This window comes from Amblyomma mixtum, chromosome 4 (assembly GCF_055824585.1).
Source record: "Amblyomma mixtum isolate Tamu chromosome 4, ASM5582458v1, whole genome shotgun sequence".
NCBI classification, from domain to species: Eukaryota; Metazoa; Arthropoda; class Arachnida; order Ixodida; family Ixodidae; genus Amblyomma; species Amblyomma mixtum.
In genome coordinates, this window is record NC_143015.1 from 9,487,542 (window position 1) to 9,507,099 (window position 19,558).

Sequence of the window (19,558 nt, forward strand, 5' to 3'; positions counted from 1 at the left end):
CATGGCTGTTTAATCACTAACTAGTCATGATTCATGATTGGTTAATGATTAGCTAGTAATGACCAATTATTTGATCATGACTAGTAAGTCATGTCTAATTAGTTGACGACTGGTTAATGGCGCGTTATGACTTGTGACTAGTGATTACTTATGTTTTTCACTTCAGATGAAACGGACAGACGGACAGAATCATGGCCGCGAGTATGAGCCATTAAAGGCTTCCGCCTTAAAACGACGGCCATGTAGGTGGCGACAGCTACTCTGGTTCGCGAGCCTAGCAAGAAATGGTAGTTCGAATTCGATTGATCAAGTTGGCCTACGCCGTCGGATGGCGTCAAGACTAGAGTGGCCGGCAGGTTTGTGTATACAATTACATCTATCTGCCTGCTGCGGAATGGGGCAGGCGGGCGGGACGGCGGCACCGACGACCCGGAACCAGGAAACGTAGGCTACTTACTGCAGCTGGCGCTGTGAAAGGAATTCAGCAGCCTGCTTACCAGATTCTACGAACAAGTTTTTCGCAAACTCGAAGGCGATATATCCCTGGGTTGTCGGGTTGAAGTTCAGCGTGCCATTCACAAAGCACTGAAAATAAAGGGAGAAGACAAACATTATATCCACAGTTTTGCGAGCGGCCATGTTATTGACATTGACATTTATTTATTTATTTATTTATTTATTTATACAGAATACCCCTAAAGGCCCTCGAGAGGGTATTATATAGGGGGGGGGGGGGGGGGGGGGGCACAGGCAATTGAACAGAATAAAAGAAAAACCACAAATATAAAACAAACAACAAAAGCACAAATAAGACACACTGGATGAAATAAGTAAGCAAAAGAATCAATCAAAAGCACAAATAAGACACTCTGCATGACATATAAGTAAGCAAAAGAGTCAAAAGAATGGCAGCGCGGCAAAGAACGAAGATTACTGCATTATTAAAATTATACAAACAGAACGCTAATACAATGAATCTTTTTAGTCACAAACCCTGCAAAAAAGGCAGCCATGAACAAATAAAATAACAATGTATGCGAAGAGTTAAGCAGTAGTTATTGAAGATAAAAGTTGAAAATATTTATCAGGATCAGTGGTGGTTGCGATATGTGAAGGCAGAGTGTTCCAGTCAGATATTGTGCGTGGTAAGAATGAATGCGCATAGATAAATGTTCTGCACGTGAAACGTCTAACTTTAAAGGGATGATCGCGGCGGTCAAAAATCGAAGTAGGCAAAGAAAAAAAGTCGTTATGAAGTGATGGATGATGATAAAGTTTATGAAAAAGTGACAGTCGTGCAATTTTACGGCGGAGACATAAATCCTGGAGACCTGCGCGTTTCTTTAAGGCTGTGACGCTTGTGTTACGTGAATAATCGGAGTAAATAAAACGAACGGCGCGGTTCTGCAATGATTCAATGTTATTTATTAGGTAAGATTGGTAAGGGTCCCAAATAGCCGAGGCATATTCAATTTTAGGTCGAATTAGAGTGGTATAGGCATGAGCACGGAGGTGAGGAGGAGCATGCTTTAGGTTATGTTTTAAGAGACCTAATGACCGATTAGCAGATGCAAGCATAAGGTTAATATGGTGGTTCCATGCTAAGTCTGAATGAAGGTGAAGTCCTAAGTACTTATACGTGGTGACTAGCTCGAGTGAGCTATTATTTAAGGAGTATGCTGTTTGAATTCGAGACATTCGGTTAGTAAAAGACATCAATTTAGTTTTTGAATGATTAAGTTGCATAAGCCAGGTTGAGCACCATGCTGTTACTGAATCCAGGTCAGATTGAAGGGATTGGCAATCGGTGTTAGAATAAATTTTGCGATAAATTACACAATCATCAGCAAAAAGTCTGATATGGGAAGAAATGGAATCCGGTAAATCGTTGATAAATATTAGGAAAAGTAAGGGGCCAAGCACACTTCCTTGTGGGACGCCAGAGTGTACTTGGCTGAAAGACGAATTGTGGTTATTGACAGTTGTAAATTGAGACCTGGAAAAGAGAAAATCTTTAACCCATGCAATGACAAGAGGGTTAATATTAAGCAGTGCTAGTTTCATTAATAACCGGTTGTGTGGTACTCTGTCGAAAGCTTTAGAAATATCAAGAAATATGGAGTCTACTTGAATGCCAGCATCAATCGATGAATGTATGTCTTGAATGAATCCGGCAAGTTGCGTTTCGCAAGAGTAGCCTTTACGGAACCCATGTTGATATTTAAACATAATGTTATGTTCTTCAAGATAGTTAATTACCTGCGAGTGAATTACGTGTTCAAGAAGTTTGCAAACAGTGCTAGTTAATGAAATGGGTCGGTAATTTAGTGCTGAGGAACGATCGCCAGACTTGAAAATTGGCACGACATGTCAATAACATGTCATTGACATGTTATTGACACTAAGATTTTCACGAGTGATTAACTGTGACGGGGCTTCAGGCAAATCTAACCTCAAGAATTCGACGAACCAGTCCGGTAGCGCCTTTCTGCAAATAGAAAGAAATAAAATATTTCAACCAAGTTCATCCAAAGGAAATATGCACTCATGGCGCTTGGGAATAAGGAAGTAAACCAAATCTAAATGTAACCCTCATCATCACTATCATCGCTTTCGGCAACTGTCACTATCGCTATCATCATCACCATCACTACCATGACTATCTACCTCTAGCACTAACAATGACTATCGGCAGCTATCATTACCACTACCGTCACTGCCACTATCTCTAGCACTAACTCTCACTATCAGTCGATATCATTATCACTATTTGTATTCCCTATATACTATCCCGAATATCATTACATATATGTTGCTTATCAACTGATGCTTAAACAAATTTTACGTTTTATTTCAAATACCGTACAGCTGATCATTGATAGTTCGGGCACACTTTTGGGGGCAGCTTCCGGCTAGAACTTCTGTCCATGCGCTTCATGAGCCAAAAAAGGCTTAAAAACACGAACCTTAGTTGTAAACACGCTACCTCTCGGATTTCTTGTTTCTCTCTCACTACGCGGTTGAGGTGTCCACCTGCAAAGTGAGCCACATATTTTCTTTCATCAGGTCCAGCGGCGCCTCTACGCAGCAAATAAATCTAGGCTTATTCGCTTATTCCGTGTCAACCACAGAACTGGTTTTGAGAAAAAGAAATGCGCATTCCTGGCTCACTTTGGAGGAAGACACCTGAAACGCGGAGTGCGAAAATGCAAAAGCAGCCCGCGTAAAGTTTATTGGGGTTTAACGTCCCGAAGCAACTCGGGCTATGAGAGACGCCGTAGTGAAGGGCTCCGGAAATTTCGACCACCTGGGGTTCTTTAACGTGCACTGACATCGCACAGCACACGGACCTCTAGCATTTCGCCTCCATAGAAATTCAACCGCCGCGGCCGGGATCTTTGTGTAACGCGTTACGGCTGCCGTTGTGCCCCCTAGATGGCTTATAACACAGTTTTCACTCTAAAAAACGAACAGCAGGGAAGTAAAGGCTGCACGAGGAGAGATAGCGCACAAGGACGGCGTTGCCTACTTACGTTGTCGAGGCTGCAAAGGTCGCCGTATGACTCGACGCACTGGAAACAAACAAAATGCCCAGAGATAAAGGCAGAATTAAAACCTCTGCTTGGAAGACACATTGAAGCACCGTTTGATATATGTCCCGTTTTGAGTTGTCCTTGTTCAACGTTAGGCTTGATGCGCGTAAGGTGCTGAACAGGCCATGTCTACAGGGCAGCACCATCTTTTATTTGAAATTTACTCGAGAGGCGTTGCGTTCAGAAGTATGCTTGGAGCATCTTTGCTCGAAGCATATCATTTTCTCACATTGTCGCCACTGGCATCCATACAGCTTCGCAACGAGCATACTGCGTGCGGATGTACAGTCACCCGCGAACTGAACACGAACTCTCGAGCCCACTTTGTCGTGATGCCGTTGGGCGTGGCTTTTAATCACTAACGCTACGGAGCGTTGGCCGCTAGGTCCGGCTGCACAGCGTCTATGTGGCGGCTGACAATAGCGGGTGCCCTGAAAGCGGCTTAGTCTCGCACCCAGCGGCCAAAAGTCTGCGGAGTTAACGTCGGTGCAAACTACACCCTCAAGCATTCGTGTAAAGTTTGCGGGGGGCGGTACAACTCTGTTGATAGGCGGTACGAATGTCAACAACTTATGTGCTGTTGGCGAGGAAGGCACTTCCAGCTGGACAAACACCTGAACAAATACCAACTAAACATGGTCAAACGAGTGGCGATGTTAAGGGTAAAAGGCAGAAGGGGGAAGGGGGGGTCGTCCTTTCTCACAAGCAAGAACTTTCACACAGGAAAACCATGCTTTTCAGAGATCACAGGCGATGAAATAAATGGTTCAAATGGGACTCTCCCCCTCCCTCTCCGCCATCCTGCGACCACCCTCTTCGAGTGAACCATAAACGTGCCCCTGAGCCAAATGTGAACTGCTGTCATTCTCCTGCAAAAGCACTGTATTTCAGCATGCATACAGCAAGAACTCGGTACCGGTTGCTCCAACGTCGTCGTACAAGTGCTTTGGATTACACCTGACATCTTCATTACCAAGGGTAACCCACGTCGAAACATGTTCAGATGTTATCGTCGACAACACCTAAAGTTGGCATCTCAAAGTGAAAAAAGCACGCTTTGTTGTGTGTGTCCTTCCTTGATCGCCGCCGTTGCTCGCTGGTTCTTTTCAACGAATCCTTTCTGACTTGTCCAGACTGCCCCTCTAGAATGGACCTGATACACCAGTCGCGCGTGCATCCCAAACTTGAATTCGGATCATTAATCTATTATCCATTCAAAGCATACCTCACAACCAAACTCAAGTCCATTCCAAGGTTCGCAGCGCGTTTTATCACTTCAATAAAAAAACTGAGTATCATTAAACCACAGTCAACTAATGAGAGCGAGGTATGGCGTTACAAACAGAGAATCGAGAGGTTGGCGCCATGGCAGCTGCACCGCACTGAGAGCATGTGAACAGTTTCTATTGCTCTCTGCTTGGCGCGTCGAACCATGTGAGAGCTTGTATTACGTGACTGTCTGGCAGAGCAGTGGTGAAGGAGCGCTTCTCGAAAAGAAAGAGGGGCCGACACGGATGAGTGCATACCGTAATCATGCTTGTGGACCTGAAAAGGGGGCTAAATGGCTGCTAATTCTGTCGCGTTCAGCTGCCTAAGAGTTGGTTCGGAGTTTGAAATTTTTCTCTGCATTTTCGTAGTCATGCTGTTAAACCAAGTTCCTTCGCTATTCAACGTTGCTTTCTGTTTATTCCTTAACCTTACCATCATATTTTTTTTCTTTCCATAGCACTCTCTGCAGACCTAAAATACAATTTCTAGCCGTTTCGTTAACCTCCATGCTTGTCAATCTTGCCAAGCCTTGCACTCGAGAGAAGCTGAGCACCAGGCTAGAGGAAAGCTTCTGCCCACTGAAAAACCTGTGGGTTCCCGGCGGCATCGCCTATGGTACAACTTTATTCTAGGCGGGAGCTGAAACCACTGGGCCACCGCTGACAATATATAAATATAGTATGTTTTTTTAACACTGTGCATGCTTCGCTAAGCACTACGATAATGCTGAATAGCTCTTCCAGGAACACAGCGGAGCCAGCGCCAGCGATAAGGTCCTATTTATCACTCTGCTGGTTTGAGCAGAGCAAATTCTGACCATTAGCGCTCGTTACTACTGACTTCACTATTTCAAGCAAGAGATGAAGTTTTACCGTAGTAGCCCCTTCCCTGTTTTAGCCAGGCGCACCTCGTTGCTTTGGCAAGCAAAGGGTTTCCAGTGAATGGGCTAAGAAATGGGGAAACGCTTTGCACTCCTCAGAAGCAAAAGTAAAATGAGTGAAAATGTTGATGACCGGACTGAAAGCACAGCACCCTCGAAAGCCGGACACTTGCTGCGTCCTGCTGCAAAGAAATGCCCCCTTATTGTCGTGGCCTCAAACTTGATTGCATGTGAAGGCACTTGCGAAAGGTTTCCTCCTTGGAGTAGATTCTTTCATGTAAGGATGGCAGCAATGGTCTCCTAAGCGGTGTTTAAAGGTTTTTATGTGTCTTCTATCTTCTCTCTCTGTCAGTCCACTGAAAAGAATTACTTGCCGATGACCCAAACCAAGCATTTTGGCAGATCAAAAGCGATCATGGGTTGCCTAACTTTGTTGGTAAATTTTCGGATGTTGCTGTCTCGTGGCTTCTGCGCTACGTTTTTCACATCCACATTCACATTCATTTATTCCACATTTATCCTGGTACAGAAAAAATGTGAGGGCAAGGACTAAAAGCTGCTAGTTAAGCAGCTTGACTAAGGCCCTTGCCCCCTTTGATGGCAGCGTACAGGGGTTTAAAATCACACAAAAAATTACACACAATGATTAGATTAGTTTCTGCAGAAATTCTTGCACTACAGCACAAAATACGATCAAATAATATTTTACGCGCGTACACCAGAAAGCATTATACCGAGTCAACACACACACATTATATATATACACATATATACATATATATACATATATATACATATATATACATATATATATATACACACATATATATATATATATAAACTCTATACACAAAAATTTATACAACATGTACATACTTCAAAAATGAAATCTGAAACACAGACAAATGTATTTATGCAGAAATGTTTCTCTAATTACAACATGGAAATGCCAGTCCTTAATCTATTGCTTCATACAGTTAAATTCCTAAAATATTTAGCGAGTGCGGGTCTTGACGATGTTCGTATGTCCATGTCTGTGTCTTGAAGTGTGTTTAATAATACTGGCAAGCGATGTTCCAATCTATTAAAACCGTTATTTGTGCGCGAAAAGGGGACTAGCCAAATGTTTCTGTGTCTTATGTTGTAAGGAACATCCAAAGATTGTCTAAGATTGCACAGCGAGAGAAAGCATGTATTGGATTTTGCCAACGAGATTTTATACTTCATACTTAAGTTTAAATTGTACAGATGTACAGCAGGGACTATATTATATGTTGAGAAAAGCTCTGTTGTATGGCCATCATACGGTAAGCCTGCAATGTGACGGATTGCTTTCTTCTGCATTAAAAATAGCCGGTGTATGTTCGCCTTTGATGTCGTTGCCCAAACAAGGCTACAGTAATTGATGTGTGGGGTAAATAAGGCATTATATAACATTAGCTTTATCTTAGGTGGGACAATGTAACGAAGTCTGGAGTCGAGGTGCCAGTCTATACTCCGCTGTCTCCATGTTTGAGCCTTTTGCGACCCCCTAAAGTTACCTTATTGCTCATATCCAAAAAAACATATGAGATCTGAACCCCTGTTCTTAGTGCACAGATGTTAGATTAACTTACAGCATTTCAAGCAGGAATGAAGAGCGCCTTTTTGAGCGGAATATCAAGGCAAAAAGCAATATCCAATCAAGTTACCGCCGTCACTCCGCTTGCAGAGTAAAAGCTCGAGGGGCACTGCGCACAGCGGCCGTAGCGATATCCAGCGAGCGAAGTTTATTTAGAAGCAAACAATAGAAACACTGGCAGCAATGCTTAACGAAAGATCACCTGACAAACATGACCTGCTGACTAGGGCGTAGAATGCCCATCTTATCTAAAGCAGACTTGGTGGTGGCATATTACCTAAAAAGCAATGAATAATTCTGTTGTTACTCTAAGCAAAGGCGAGAGTTTGGCAAGTTGGGTAACGTTCATAATGCAACAATAGCGCAAAAGGAACACGAGGGACGGAAAGGAAACGACGCTTTGTTCCCTGTGCGCTATTGTTGCATATTGAGTGTTATTACACTATTTGCCAAGCTTGTTTCATAAGAATACCAAGTCGGAGACACCTGCGCTCAAACTGTGCATTATGTGCAAACCGAAAAATTGATGAGCACATCTCAAAACGTAATCTGAAAAAATCTGTATATGACAAAGAAACCGAGAAGGCAAGGCTGAAAAATTTTTTAACGGGGAAATTACCAGTTAAACCGGACACTTAAACTTAGCTCGATACAAAGAAAGCACGCGGATGGTACGCCCTTTAGCACGCTGGTAAATATACGAGTAATTTCTAGCCGCAAATGCTCGGGTAAGAGTTCTGAACTGCCCCCACAATGACAACTATACTCCTGTCGAGTGGAAAGTTGTTAATCGACCAAACTGGGCTTCTTGTCAGTGGCGGTTCAGTAGAGCTCGACAGTAAAGCAGAAAACCTATATGATAAATATGCACATTTATCTGCGCATGTCGTTAAATTCAAAGGATGTGTAGCTCGATTTGGAGGGACAAAGATTCCTGGTAAGAGTACAGTCAATTGCTATAGAATCCTTTCACATACGGAAATTTGGCAGTGACTGCTTCAGCACCCTGTCGTTATCTCTATTTGAGGCTGAGATTGACTTCTTAGAACCGCCTAAATGCTAACAAAGTCAAATTAGAAAATAAAAATAATCCAATTTACTGTCCTACGCCCCCGCCTTCCTCGCTTAGTCATACTTATCAATCTTTTCCACTTTTCTCACGAAAAACCTCGGCCCATATAAGGTGTGACCTTACGCCAGTAAAACTACTTAGCAGCACTTGTATGTTTTCGTGATCTTTCTCGTGGTCTTTCCCCTGAGCAAACGCCGCTGGCATCGCATTCGGCGTGGCCGTAGGCGCCGTGTCTTGGGAGCGCCGGGAACCTCCTCTCTCACGTGCCGCCCAGCAAAAACGCAGCCATGCAACACAGGGCAGCTTAGAGGGGAGCGTGTGCAGTAGATAATGTGTCACCTGTGACCATGTGATCAAAGTAGATTGCTCACTGTGGCAGCCATTGTGATACGCTACAAACACCATTATCACTGCTCGATCTTGGAGTGACAAATCTCTTGAAGTATTTTTTCATCGCCTCGACTTCGAGACGGAGACAGCGTCCGTACATTCCATATAGAGTGTCGTCTACTCAAGTCCTGAAATCAAGTAAAAATGCTAGAAAAATGGCTCCTTACTCACATTTCCAATGTTGAAGAAGTTGGGCAGCGTAGCAGTGAGACATTTCTCGTCTGGCGTCCACGCTGCAAAGTCCCCGCGGAAATAGATATCGATTTTAACAAATGATTGCACTCACTTAAGCCGCAAAAACTGCCAAGCACTCGTATTACAAAAGTGAATATAGAGTATATAGCGCTGGAAATGCAGAACGCTGTGTTCCAAAATGTAGTGCAAAGATTTGAACGAAGGTAGGCAGCGCACTGCCCTACCGAACTGTGCAATGAAACGAAAGTGTTTTTCAACTTCTAATTCTTTATGTCAAACTTTTAATGCCCCGCAACGAGCTTATATGCTTCCTGCACAAAAAAATTCGTACAATGTCGTAGCCTTTCTAGTGCGGAAGCAATACTTAAAGGTGCACTGAAGAGGATTCTGAACATGTCTTTTTGCCGCGGGCACTCGATCCACGCGTTCCTAGCATTCTTAGAAACAGTGACTTATTGCCCTGTGTGGCCGATTTCCCCAATTAAAACGAATTAACGTCCGGCTCCCGCCTTTTTTTTTAATTCTGCCCCGTACGGTGGGCGGAGTCGACCAATGCGTTGAGCGCCTTTCACCCAGTCCCGTGGAGGCTTTGCTTTCGCTTTATTTTGTTTTTTAGGTTTCCATGAATAAATAGTTTAATTCGCAGATAATATAGCCGCAAAATAAGCCCGAAGAAATAAAAATACGCGCGGACTATTTGCTACTACGGACTACTACGTATTACTCCGCCGATGGCAGAGCGGCAAGCCGCCACGGGACTGGGTGAAAGGCGCTCCACGCGTTGGTTGACTCCGCCCACCGTACGAGGCAGAATTGAAAAAAAAAGGCGGGAGCCGGACGTTAATTCGATTTAATTGGGGAAATCGGCCACACAGTGCAGTAAATCGCGGTTTCTAAGAAAGCTCGGAACGTGTAGATCGAGTTCCCGCGGCAAAAAGACAAGTTCAGATTCCTCTTCAGTGCACCTTTAACTACAATGCTGAAAACCTCCATGGGTCTTTGAAGCCTCGAAAATTTACCCTTGAAATTTGAGATGAAATGGCTTAGATACGGTTCGAAATACGGCGTTACAAAACTTATGAAATGATGAAATGATGGTATCCAAGAAATTATGAGATGAAATGACTAGATACCACCGTAGATAAGGTCGCTTGGTACGAAAGTTCAAGCGAAATTGTCTTGCAAAAGAACAGACGATAACGGTTAGGCAAGATTGGATTTATGGTTTCTCGGTGTTAGACTTCCCGAAGCGGCTCAGGTGAGGAGTGACGCCGTACGGGAGGGCTCCGGATAATTTCGACCTCCTGGGGTTCTTCAACGTGCACTGACATCGCACAGTATACGGGCCTTTAGAATTTCGCCTTCATTGAAATTCGATAGCCGCGGCCAGGCTCGAACCCGCATCTTCTGGATCAACAGCGGAGCGCCATAACCACTGAGCCATCACGGCGGCTTGTCTAAGTAAGAGTAAAGCGAATTCGACGGACCAGTTGAGGTAGTGTTTTGGCAACGGTCGGTATGATTCGAAACAAAGTGCTTGCGCACGTCATACTCGGCTTAAAGGAGGTAAAACTTAATTTTTTAGGATCCTGATATATCATTCTCTTCTACGTGCCTGTTCGTGCGTTGTCCCAGACCTACGGTGAGACCACTGATCTCCACTAGGTGGCTGGATGCCGCATTCCCGCTTTCCGAGACGAGCGCGAGTGAAGCCACCGAATGTTGGATGGCTTGTCCCGGAAGTCGGGTGTCTGCTGTGTATTTCAATGCAAAAAGTTGTGTCTTTCGCTCTTTCGTTCTCAGTTTTTTGCGCTGTTCTCGTGCAATGTCTGCTGTTATATCAAAGGAACAAGCAAGCTGAACGCGAGAGATGTGAGCATTGTGTGCAGAACCCTGTAATTTCTGCGAAAGCGAAGAAAACAGGCATGCAGGTCCCACCCTGCCTCGGCAAAGGGGTACATGCATTAAACACTCTATTCTTGCCTGGTTCTTGTCTTCCGAGCGTAAAGGAGAAGTAGTGGAATGACGGTGAGGCTAGGTCATCGTAAAACCGAATTTTCGTGCAGCAAAAAAAAGGCACAGCGCGAGACGAACGACTGACGAGAAAGACGAATGCTGCAGTGCGCGTGAGAAGCGCTGTTAAAAGTCAACTGCACCAAGCACCACGAATTAAAGCCCATTCAGGCTTAACTTGCTCCAATACAAAGCAGTACATGACATGCTCCGTCGAAAAAGCACTACCATACCTTTTGGAAGCGCTAATGTGAACCAACCGAACGCCGTCGACACCTCACAAGCCTAGCCCTCGCGCCGGTTCGGTCTAAACATAATTCGGTAAAATGGTCGCTGCAAAGTAAGCTGCCTGGTGAAGGTTTCAACCTATTCTTTCTTATATTTATCCCCCATTGATAGCATAACTTGGGTTTGAGCGGGGGAACAAGCATCACAGTAAAGAGCAGAGTTGGCGAAGCTAGGCAAACGAGACGACACCGAGCCGAGCAGACGACGCTCCATACTTGCTGCGTGTAGCGACGTCCTGTCGTCTGCTATAGTGCCGCCCCATTGCGATGCAATGGGCCCTTATTTTTGAAACGTCTTTCCCGAAGACTTCGCTGGTCTCCTCGCTCAGTTGACGGCGCAACAGGTAGGCATTGTCATGTAGAAAGACGAGAACGGCGAAAAGACAAAATGCTAAGTGGGAAAACAAAACTGGAACTTAAAAACCGTGCAAAGGTCCGATTTCATGCACTGCCAAAGGCTGACTTCCGGGACAAGGCCACTTACTTCCGGTGGCTTCACTTTCGGGCGCCCGATGCGGCATCCAGCTCCCCTAGTGGAGATCAGTGGGTGAGACGGATGGAAGAACGGCCAACCGCAGCCATGACCCAGTAGTCTGAGCACCCGCCTCGCATGCGGGAGGTGCGGGGTTCGATCCCCAGTGCCGCCGGGTACCCACCGGTGACGCAATTTGTACAAGTATTCTCCTGGTCTAGTGCTCGGCTTATTTAGGGTGAACTTCTTTGGAAATTGGTCTTAGACCCCATCTTGAGAAGAAGAAAATACCTTGTGCCATGGCGCCCTTTGGCAGCAGATGCCCTTGCACCATAAAAATCCTCCAAATCCTCTAGCTCTATTTAATGGCGGGAACGCGAGGCTACTGTGCAGCGCAGTAATCGGTGTTTTCGTATTTGGTCTTATCTTCACTTCAGAATGTTTGACAGATTCCTGCGAGCCAGAAGTGCAGTTGTACGCAGTGTCACCATTTCTATTCGAAGCATTCTTCAGCGTTATTGGTGCGTATGTTTGAAGGCCGCAGTCATTTCTCTCTTGCTGCCTGAAAGCGTGAAATGAGCACGCCATCGTCCAGCCGTCAGTGCCAGAAGGCGCCTTTTCAACTGGACACGACTCCCACAACGTGCACGGACATTTGCTTCTGAGCAGAAGTGTTCCCTTCGGCTCAACTCTTGATACTTGTCGTCTGTCGTGCGGCATTTCCTTTTTCTTACATCACTCGCTTATCTTGGCTTGCCGTGGATGCCGGTTCGGGTCCAGCCGTTGTTTCCTCTTCTTTAGTGGCGGTGGTGAAAGAAAGTTTTGCCGAGCACGTTAACCGTGGTGCTGCACGTTTTCTGAGCTCTCGATACGGGATTTAACTGTGTCACATACAATGATTGCACGATTCTTGAGCAATACCATCTCGTTTTTTCGCTTCCCACCTCGCTCAACTACGCCAGACCGAGCACCTCTGCAGCTCCTTTCAGCTGACTTAGTGCATTTTTAAAAGACCAACACAGTTTAGTGCTTCATTTTGACGAGCCATGCGCCCGCAATGAGTGCGTCTATACTATAGAGCGGACAACGTGGCGGTCTGCACATCCAGTGGAAATACCTTTTCGCCTATCAGTGAAATGGCAGAAACACAGCTATCCAAGAAAATCAGAAAGTTGCCGAAGTAGACGGTGCCTCCTTTCTAAATGCAGAAGTTTCTAGAGGCTGTGGAGCTTATTGCTTGGGTTTGTTGCTTATTGGGTTTGCTTATTGCCTTTAAAAAAATAAATTCTTTTGCGTTTTGAGTCAACCGACATTGAATAACGAATAACGAACATGATATTGGGGTCTTCCTTCCCCGTGCCTATGCTCCTACAATTCGATTCGATGGCGTCTTCCGAGTACGAGCGGAAGCACGCTGTGGCATCCTCTTCTGCGCCCATAGGAATGAATCGTCAAGAGTGAGTTTGTCGTCCTGAAGTAATACATGAGCTACGAGGGACGCTGCTTTGGAGGACTCCGAATTGATGTACACCACGTGGGTTGTTTAATGTGCGCGTACACCTCATCGAACAGGGGAAATGCGGTCGCACAGGCAGGTAATCGAGTCCGCGACCTTTAGATTTGAAGCCAAGCACCAAATCCACTCAGCCGCAGAGGTAGGTGAGCCCATTGGAAGGTACTAAAAAAAGTCTCTACGACGGTCGTGAATTAATTTAGGCCCTTAGACGCCATGCTTTCCCCGAATACATAATTTTACTACAAGAGATTAAAGAATGCGAGTTTGACTTTCCTCTCCACAGGTCTAGTCTCGGTTCGGTAGCTAATATTACAGTTGGCTTCAATTGCGACTCCTGTACCCAAGAGGTTTTTCTACCGGACTGTACATTTGGTTGCTGTAGTGTATAGTCCAGAAGAATGACGACGCCACGTCCGTTCATGTGTACAGGATGCTCGAAGTTGAATAGACCAGCTGCAAAATGTAATGCACTCCATTGTAATTCTACTTGCATTTCGCTGTCGCGGTCCGGATCGGCTGTTACTAGCTCCCTTATGTTGACCTACTCCCTTACCACTTGAAGTTATTCGATTCCTAATGCAAACTATAACGCCCTTCCAAAACAAATGAATATTACCTTAGATTTACTTATATAATTTTCGAACCACGGTTATGCTTTCTCTGTCTACGTCTTCGATCGTGCTTTGCAGTTCATCTACTGAGATAGCAAGAGAATGTCGTCAGCGAGCCCAATGTTGCTGAAGTACTCTTAATTTAGTTTTATGTTGAACTCTTCTCGATCCAGTTATCTGGATACCTCTCGTAAGCACGTGGTAATACTACTGTCTAGATCGTGTCTTTCCGTTTAAAACCCTCTCTGATTGGAATTTTATCACTATCGCTGTGTATAGCCGTTCGCTACACAGATATTTTCTAGTACCTTTCCATAATCATCAGCGTAACTAGGTCCACTGTTGTACAAAGGCATACGCCATATCTTTCCAAGTAGGCCCTTCCCCTTCCAGCTAAGGCCAACATATTCCCAACTTATTCCCCACCGACCTAACTTTCTGCCGCCCCTGCTACGCTTGCCTTCTCTTGGAATCCACTCCGTTGCCCTTAAGGACAATCTGAGATATTTTCTTCACATTACATGCCCTGCGCAAGTACATTTCTTCTTGATTTCGGCTTGGATGTCATTCACCCGCGTTTGCTCTCTCGCCTACTCTGCTCGCTTCCTGTATCTGAACGTTGCTTCGATCATTTTTCTTTCCATATCTCACTGCGTTGTCCTTAACTTAAGCTGAGCGCTTTTCGTTAGCTCCGCTTTTCTGCCCCATAAGCTAGTAGCGGTCATATAAACTGCTATAACATACTTTCTGCTTGAGGGATATTGGTAAACTCTCAGGTCTCGTGACCTGAGAGAGCTTTCCAAATGCACTGCACCCCATTATTGTACTCCGTGCTATTTCATTATCGTCGCCAGTGTCAATGGTAACCGCCTGCCCCAAGTAGATGTATTCCCTAACAACTTTCAGTGCTTCGCTGCCTATCGTAAATTGATATGCTTCTCCGAGACTATTGAACTACACATTTATTAACCTGGTCGCATCATATTCACCACATCACCAATTCAGCTAATCAAGTTCTAGGGTATTTGCGCCGTAACCTATCATTAGCTCCCCCTCCCATTAAGCTTCTTGCTTACATAACTTTCATACGTCCTAAACTTGATTACGCATGTGCTGCATATGATCCCCACTATACTAACCTAATCACCACGCTCGAAGCAGTCCAAAACCGCGCCGCCAGATTCATTTGCTCAGACTACTCTCATTATACTAGCGTTACAGCACTAAAATCTCAGCTTAATCTCCCAACACTGGCCTGTCGGCGTAAAATCGCCCGTCTTTCGCTGTATCATAAATTTTATCACACTTCCGATCATGAAACTGCCCCGATAACACGCGCTCATCGCTTTTCTCGTCATAGTCACCCTAACGCCGTCTACCCTGAACGGGCCCGCACCGAAACATATAAAATGTCATTTTTTCTTCGAACAGCCAATGACTGGAATGACCTTCCATCCGAAGTGGCGACCATCATCAATCGTGTTCTATTCAAAACTGCCATTGAAGACCATCTGTGTTCGTATTAAATTTTTTGTTTGCCCACCCCTCATGTAATGTCCCCTGTGGACCCTTGAGGAACAATAAATAAATTTATTTGTGTTAATTTTTAGGTCCATCTTTACATACTCCTCTTCAGCACCTTGGTTCTGAAATGCCTACATGAATGCTGAGGTTTCGTCGGAGTAAAATGCTTTCTCGTATTTGATTACGCCTATGCGTAAGGCTTGGTATATTCTGCTCATTTCTCTAGGTTTTATTCAAGCTAAGAGTGCTCCGGGAAATTTGTCTCCACTGGAAGTTGTGGTAAGTGCTTGTTGAAATTTTCTTAAAGTTAATAAAGAAAATTAGATGCTAATTTCCAGTGCTGAGCTACAGAACGGAAACAAGGCTAAAGCATAGAAGTGGTGAGTCATGCTAAGTTGCAGAATGACTATGAGTCATGTCTGTGGCTATGGGGCATGACTAAGCATTTTGTGCAAACTATATAGGCCTTTTTAATTTTGTTTAAAAAACGCCAAGCAAAAAAATACTCAAAATAACGTTCCATAGTCGGCGTCGTACATTGGCGAAACGAAGAACTTCTACGAAAGAATGAAACTGCACAAATCGGATGCCAAACAAACGAACAGAGATCGAAGCGCGGCAGCGCAACACTGTGAGGCGCGTGACCGCAAGACTAACTTCGGGGGCCACTGTGCTGATAACTGAGCCACACCCGCATATTCAGCGTATTCAGCAGATGCGTAGAAGCCTTAACCGCTCCATATGAGTCCTTGCTCCTTAAATCCACGGTCACAGCCAGTGACCCGACGGCTGACTAAGTGCGGAATTAAAAAGGCAAGCTGCGACACTTCCGCAGTCACACCTGATGTAGGAACCGAGTAGGTTCTGCAACATCGTGTTTTTTTCAGTTTTCGTTTGGCGTTCCCTTTTAACTTAAAGTCCTTTTCTGAACCACACCGGCCTCTGAGGAATGTCTTCAGAGAAGAAGCTCTACTTCATGGCCATTGCTGCATTAGCCGTTTCACCGCTGATTTGACCTTTTGAGCCCAAATAAAGTAATAAATAAAACAAAAGTTGCCTCAACTGCTGCCTCAACCCTCGGTGGAAAGAATGGATCAGCTTCGCTGGCCTGTGCACGAGAGCACCATGCTATCGCCTTTGCCGATCACGCCTCGGGTTAAACTGCAAAACACAATCGCGCTTGCATTGCACGCCGTCACCTTCGTCTATTAATTCTACTATCGAACTAATATCGTTGCCAGACGTGCCGACGACCTAGAAAACCAAGGCTATGAGCTGAAACAAGTAAACAAATGCTTTCGCATGTCTATTCCGTTTAACGACGCCAAAAACCTTCGACATTTTTTTTTTTTTGAATTTTCAAGCCTGACATTTTGTTTCACGCAATACCAGTGTTGTAGCTTGAGCATGTATCACCTAATCTGGGACGCTGTAAGATAAACGGTTGCTTCACAAGTGCGGTACGAATGTTAGGAGAACTGGCGCCGCATTGAGGTCGGCTAGTGGAGGGTATTTTTAGACTAACGTTAGGCAGGATGTCTGAAGTGGCAGTGCTTGGCTTGCTGCGTGCGTCATACGGCCGCTTGATGACGTCACCCTAATTTTCTTGCCATCGCTTGGTTTTCTTCCATCATTTGACAGTACACATCCAGGCAAAAACAGAAACACACCAAGCGCCGCCGGTTTTTCTCGTAATGCGACAAGTAATGCTTTCGCATTAAGAGTAGATGTTTCAAGGGCTTTAAGTTTATCTAGCCTTCACTTTCACTTTGCTACGAAGAAGTACACTTTATTGCACCCTGTATAGCGCAGTATTCCTTCGTTTATTCACAAGGGCAAAGGCTATTTCGGCGACCACACAATTCTTCCTTATGTACTTAATTTTTTTTATCAGAGCTGCTGTAGATACAACCGCTAATGCTGTAAAGGAAGGTGAAAAATATAGACATATGTTGTTTATATTTACGTATACCATCTTTCGAGCGCACACCTAGCAGTACGGTTAAGAAATGTGGCCGTGGCTTACATGACACGAAAACAAACATATAAAGCTGGCTCAAACCACCAAGAAAGTAATAACGGGTGACAGTTCTCATGCTGTTCGCACAGCGGCAATGCGCTGCTTATCGCGAAATGAAAGCAGTTCTGTATTAGCTACGGGCAGCAAATTTTAACAGCGCTGGTCCGACGTGTTTTCAACAGCAGCGGCTGCTTCCTGACCGCTTGTAAACAGAGGAAATTTTTCAGTTCGTTTAAGGGCATACTGCCTTAGCAGGACGACATCCGCCCTCTACCATCTTGTGTGCACAGAGGGTACACCTGAGGGTAAACCTGAGGGTACACCTGAGGGTAAACAAAAAAAAAAAACATCGGCTGCTCGTTGTCCATGCATTAACGATTGCGTGGATGAACTTCTGGAAAATTCATCAAAAAAAATTGAGGGGCACTTTGACTGTCTAAAGTGTGGAGAGGCAAAAGCGTTTCCCGCACCACTTTGACTGCCTCTGTGGCACTGGTGACGTCACCACTGGATGCCGTCCCACATAATTAAGTACTAATTACTAAGTACTGATAAGCTACTAATTAATGGATAATTACTGATTAATGACTAAATAGTAAGCAATTGCTAATTAATGACGCTTAAGCATCGCCTTTAGGAGTGGAACACGACAGCGTGTTGCAGCGCTGCCAGGGAGTCCGCGGAACGCCATCGCCCGTTCGGCGCGATGCCTTGCCGTTTGAACGCAACGCTTTTTAAGGCGAAAGCCTTTAAATGGCTCATACTGTCGTGAACAAGACGTGTTAGCAAATTTGTCCGCGTTTCAGATTGGTCGAAATGGTCGTGACGTCACTGCGCGCGAATTTTGACGCGTGTCCACCGAAATATGAGAGACAGGCACTGCGCAATTTCCTTTCCTCAAATACAATTTTCGACTGGTGTCCACCGAGGCATGTGAGAGAGTTACTGCGTAATTTCCTTTCCTCAAATACAATATTCATTTTCTTCATTACGGGCCCTCTTTGTCTTCTTTCACTCCCACTTCCTCCCTTCCTGTACGGTGTGGTTCAGGTGTCCACCGAGGTGACAGAGAGTTACTGCGCCATTTCCTTCCCTCAAAAGGCGTTGCGTTCAAAGGGAAACGCATTGCGCCGAACGGGCGGTGGCGTTCCGTGGACTCCCTGGCAGCGCTATAACATGCTGTCGCGTTCCACTCCTAAAGCCAAAGATTAAGCGTCATTAATTGGCAGTTAATTAATGCACCAACAGAATGTGAAGTGAACAATGGCGTAGCAGAATGCAGCACTCAGGCTTTCGCCTTTCACCACTTTAGCCGCTAAAATTCCTCGTAATTTTGAGGAAAGGAAATGGCGCAGTAAATCTCTGTCATCTCGGTGGACACCTGAACCGCACCGTACAGGTAGAGTGGAAGTGGGAGTGAAAGAAGAGGGGGCCATAATGAAGAAGATGAAAGTTGTATTTGAGGAAAGGAAATTACGCAGTAACTGTCTCACATATCTCGGTGGACACCCGTCATCCGTTTGTAGAGGAAGGGAGGAAGTGGGAATGAAAGAAGAAAGAGAAAGAGGGGCCGTAATGAAGAAAATGAAAATTGTATTTGAGGAAAGGAAATTGCGCAGAAACTCTCCCATATCTCGGGGGGTGGTGGTGAAAATATTTTAATGAAATAGTTTAGGAGGTTGTACCGGCGGGTAGAGCTCTCAGTCCAGAATCCCATTGGCGTATAGCCTGCTGTCCGCGCCCTCTCGATATGTTTTTGACTTGTTTCGTCCAAGCTGGTCAGAGCTGCCTCCGACCTCCCCTGCGTTGGCTGGTTATTGACAGTGACCGCCTGACTTCGTTGGCAGGTCCATACCATATGGTACAGGTCCGCCTTCTCCCCGTAGAGTTTGCAGTGTGAGTAAAATGACTCCGGGTCTATTGCGTGTAGTCTTCTTGGGTTGTTGTAAGTGTTGTTCTGTAGCTTTCGGAGGTGTAGTTACTCCCCTTTGTCCAGTGTCTTAGCCGGAGGAGGGTATACCCGGCAAGATAATCTTGAGTGCTGAAGTATGTCGTTATAAGTTAGTTGTGGGGCGGTTCCATGGCATCCGCAATG

The 19,558-nt window shown here is 45.1% G+C and overlaps 1 long non-coding RNA gene across 1 annotated transcript; it reads right to left on the minus strand.

Moving 5' to 3' along the window:
* Nucleotides 1-497: 497 nt before the first annotated feature.
* Nucleotides 498-9,058, minus strand: LOC149345654 (uncharacterized). Its single transcript, XR_016292023.1, has 4 exons — nt 8,997-9,058; nt 3,534-3,572; nt 2,453-2,488; nt 498-585 (listed from the first exon to the last, which is right to left on the minus strand). It is a non-coding gene; the product is annotated as an uncharacterized LOC149345654 (long non-coding RNA).
* Nucleotides 9,059-19,558: the final 10,500 nt, after the last annotated feature.